The 4,722-nt window shown below is 34.0% G+C and overlaps 1 protein-coding gene across 1 annotated transcript in view; it reads left to right on the top strand.

Moving 5' to 3' along the window:
• FUT9 (fucosyltransferase 9) overlaps positions 1-4,722 on the top strand; it is a 157,155-nt gene that overhangs the window by 69,192 nt on the left and 83,241 nt on the right. The gene's annotated exons all lie outside the window — the stretch shown is intronic.

Here is a 4,722-nt window from a genome sequence, read left to right as displayed (position 1 = left end):
TACATACATATGTAAAAAGTTTTATAGAAAAGTTAATAAATTAAGTTGTATTATGAATTAGAATATATGACAGAAAAGATATCTGCAACAAAAACTAGGATTGAGACATGCTTTTATTCATATCTATATTATTTATGAACCTATATAATCATCGCTCCTCCTGAGGAAAGAGTAAAAATGATTCAGACAGTAAGTCCATAAAGATCCACAAAAAGTGAACTTTTAAAGTATTGTTTTAGCAGTTATTTAATGGAGAGTGAATAAAAATGTAATGGCAGCTGTTTTCAGCTTTTTCATCTTTTCAGTTTAATAACTATTTATTGAGCATCACATAGGGGTAGACACGAAACACGTGCTGTGAAGCACATGATAAACTCAGAAACAGACTCTGTCTCCAGAGAGCTTTCCATATGGAGGGAAAAAGCTTTGCCAACACAGCTACAGTGCAAGACAGAGGCTGATAACAACTGTGACCTCCCTGGATTGTGCCTATTCAGTTGTATCAGGTACTTTATACACATTATCTTAATGTGTATAATAGTCCATCAGAAGAAGATATATATTAGCATTCTAGCATTTACAAATTAATAAATTAAGGGACAGAGGAATTAAGAAATTTTCCTGTGGTTATTCAGTGGCAGAGCCAGAAATAAAATCCAGATTTTATGACTCCTAAGCCCTAGTATATAAAAGTTTGAGTAAAGCTAATGAGCCTGGAAATGTATACGTCTTTCTCCTCTCAGCCATTGTTTCTTTATATGTGATACTGTGCTGTGAAAGACCCCAAGGTCAATCAGGCTCTGGAAATGATGCATGTCATATACTCAAAAAGCTCTGAAAAATGTTTTTAATAAAGAAGGAGATTTTTCATTGTTTAACTCAGCACATCCAAAAAAATACCTGAACTAGGAATGCGTTTTTTATGTAACACATTCCGGGAAATTGTTTCAGGCAAGAGCTATAAAGTCCTTTGCTGGTTTGTTTTTTGTTTTTTGTTTTTTTTTCTAATGCAGATCTGTGTTTTAGGAAGACACCTTGATAGTGCTCCATGCCATTTCTCACCCCATACTTCTGCTCAGGTTTTTCCCTTTGGCTGAAATACTTATGTATTTTTTATGATATATGGTAAATTTTTACACATACATTAGTTCAAAAGTCAGAGCATCTGTAATATCTTCTGTTAACCCTTCACCAACATACGGGTATGTACACGCACATGTGTACACACACGCACACACACAGAATAAACACTGAAAGTTATAAAGTAAAAAAATAATACAGTAGGTCCTCTTGATCTGTAATTTCACTTTCCACAGTTTTAGTTACCTATGGTTAACTGTGGTTTGAAAATACTAAACGGAGAAATTCCAGAAATAAATAATTCCAAAATTTTAAATTATACGCTGTTCTGAGTACCCCACTTCATCTCATCACATAGGAATTGTATCATCTTACATCATCACAAGAAAAAAAAAGGTAAATACAGTAAAATAGATATTCTGAAAGAGACCGCATTCACATCACTTCAATTACAATATATTATAATCGTTCTGTTTTATTATTAGTTATTTTTAATCTTTAACTGTGCCTAATTTATAAATCAAACTTTATCATAGGTATGTATGTATAGGAAAAAACAGTATAAATAGGATTTGATATTATCTGCAATTTCAGGCGTCCACTGGAGGTCTCAGAATATATCTCCAAGGGAGAAGCGGGCAGTACTGTATTAACTCACTTTTGATGAGCATTTTCTATGTTTAGACCCGGTTCAACATATCATAAAGATTTTTTTTATTTCTTTCATCTCCCCCTAGCTCATATATCATTTCTCTGATTCTCCTTACGGAAAACTCCTCTAAAGAGGTCTACACTACCTGACTCTGATTTTTTTCCCCTTTCTTTCTGCCTCGAACACAACCCAGCTAGGCTTATCCCACCATTTGTTATAGTTGTTTTTGTTTAGTGTTCCAATAACTCCTACGTTAATAAATCTAGGTAAAGCATCAGTCCTCATTTTACTTGAATTAGCAGCAGCATTTGACAAAGTTGACCCCTCTTTTCATATTTAAACCTTTCTTCTCTTGTCTTCCAGAACACCATACATTCTGTTTTTTTCTTGTACGAAACTGGCAACTCCTTCATGGTTTACTTTGCTGGTTCTTCTCATCTCCACAGCCTCTAAATGTTGGCCTGCTGTGACATTTTGTAGTCATTCCATTGGTGATCAGGTTTCACACTGACCATTGTGGCTAAGAGCACAGACCTTTGGTTTAGGCTGTTTGACTTTGAACCTCAGCTCAACTACTTTGTTAGACGTGGAACCACAGGCTAATGATCTATCCTATCTCACCTCAGGATTCTTCATCTAAAAAAATTTGGGTTACAACAGTACTTATTCCAAAAACTGTTGGAGCGTTAAATGAGTTAATATCTGTAAAAGTGCTTAGAATAATGCCTGGCACTGTGCTTATTTGCTTGTATTAGCTATACTCTAATGACTCATAAAATACATCTAGCTTGTACTTCTGCCAAGAATTTCTGAATCACATAGTCAACTACCTACACAATGTCTGCACTTGGAAGTCTACTATACAAATCGAATTTATTATACATAAAATGAGAAATCTTATCACCCTTATGCCAGATGAACTCAGTAAGTGATTCCTGCCTTTCATTGCAAAGACCAAAACTCTTGGAGGCATTCTTGACTCACCTCTTTCTCTCAGACCACCCACCCATCCATCCAATCTAGATTGCTTTGCCTTCAAATTACCCAGAATTTTGCCATTTATTATCATAACCATCCTAATATATAATTCTTACATTTCAAGATTCCATTAATGTTCCAGACAACTTTGTTATCACCTAAACCATAGTGCTCTTTCATTTAGTGAAAACTCTAGATCTTTTTCACCTGAAAGACAATTAAGCAACGTTGTTCCATTTCTCTACGTCCTCAGTGACCTTTTAAAGCTAACTCTATGTTTTTAATATTTAATTCTATTGTCAGTTTCGACTCCCTGTTCTAGTCTGTGAATTTTTTAAAAAATTACATAACACAGTAGCTTGAGCTTCCCATTTAGAGTTTCCTCAAATTTATTAAATACGTCTTAAACAATATGATGTTATCAAATAGTCGATTAAAAGTTATATAAAGAAAGGTCCAATAATAGACAGCAGAGACCTCTGGTAGGTTGACATTGATCCATTAATTAACCAGTATAGTTTGGTAGGAAAGATTTATCAGCTGATTCAATAAATTATCAAGAAGCCTACTCACATATATTCATCTTAACCAAAGGATATCTTAGAAATTATTTCAACTGTTTTGCCAAAATCCAAGTGAGTCAGATGACACATCACATAATCTTTGAAATCTTTCTCTGAGATTCAGTTGTATATAACCTTCTTAGTGTTCCCAGGAAATTTTGATTACATCCTTCTCATAATTCTTACTACAATATACCTACTTTCCACTTCTATCCAACACCTAAATATTGTGAAATATTTGGAGAATGAGTTTGTGCTTCCTTTACCTCTACATTCTCAGAACTTTGCGCATAGTCATTATTCAATCATATTTTTCAAACTGATGAGTAGATAATAACGAGATTTTCATGTGTTACTTTAGGATGCAGAGCATTGTATAAAGTTTGCTGTTTTCTCTGTACTTATTCTAGGATGCAAATCACTAAAAATAACTCACAACAATTTGTGGGAATAGACAAGCCAGTTCATCTCTTTGTGCTTCACTTAAAATATTCTTACTATTTTGAATTCATGCACATATGGAATGTGTGACTTGGTGTTATTACAGAAAGATAATTTCATCCTTTTGAAGCTAAAACTGTACATGCTATTGCAGTTATTTCTTTTCTTTTAAATTCTACCCTTTGTATTTCTTATTAAAATGTCAGAAACAGAATCTCATTAACACTTCAGAGAACAGTTGCCAATGTTTCCATTCATAGATCTAATACTTCGAATGCCTCCTTCAAAATCGTACGAAAACTAGAAAATACAAAATCACAATGTTCCTGAATATTTAAGCACTGGTATGTAAAATTTACATACCAGTTGAACTTTCCATTCCTTGCCTGATACTAATAAATGTATTCATATATTTGAAGAATAAAATGCCATTATTTTATGCCCACCTTTTCCTCCCATTTATTAGACTCCCTATTATTCATAATGACCATACGAGAAATAGGAAATGCAATAATTAAGAAACTAACAATAATTAATTGATTGTAGTTATGACCTGGAAAAAAATACCTCTGGTTCAGTCAAGGAAGCTGACATACAAAATTAAGAGTCTTGTGATACATGGCTGTGACAGAGTTACTTACCAGAGACAAGCAAAACATAAGAGAACCACAAGAAAATCTTTGCAGTGGAGACAGTATTTGAGGCGGTCTTTATGTCAAGGATAAGTAGAAAGAGGAATAATATGTACAAAGGATAGAGATGCAAAGAATACCAGATATTTGTGAAATGAGGATTGGTTCCGATTTTAGGGAAGGCATTGGTTGGAAGGATAGTGGAAGACATGCTGGTGAGACAGGTTGGAGTGAGAGTTTAAATGGCCATAAATGGCCATACCTAGGAATCTGGAACTTATCCTATAGGCAATGGGAAGGCCACAGAAGTTTCTTACAACATAAGGATATATGTCATAGAAAGAAAACTCTAACTGTAGAGGCTTAGCTAGTATTT

Source organism: Pteropus alecto, unplaced genomic scaffold (assembly GCF_000325575.1).
Source record: "Pteropus alecto unplaced genomic scaffold, ASM32557v1 scaffold7, whole genome shotgun sequence".
In the NCBI taxonomy this organism is placed as follows: domain Eukaryota; kingdom Metazoa; phylum Chordata; class Mammalia; order Chiroptera; family Pteropodidae; genus Pteropus; species Pteropus alecto.
This window is presented reverse-complemented; position numbering and strand designations above follow the sequence as displayed.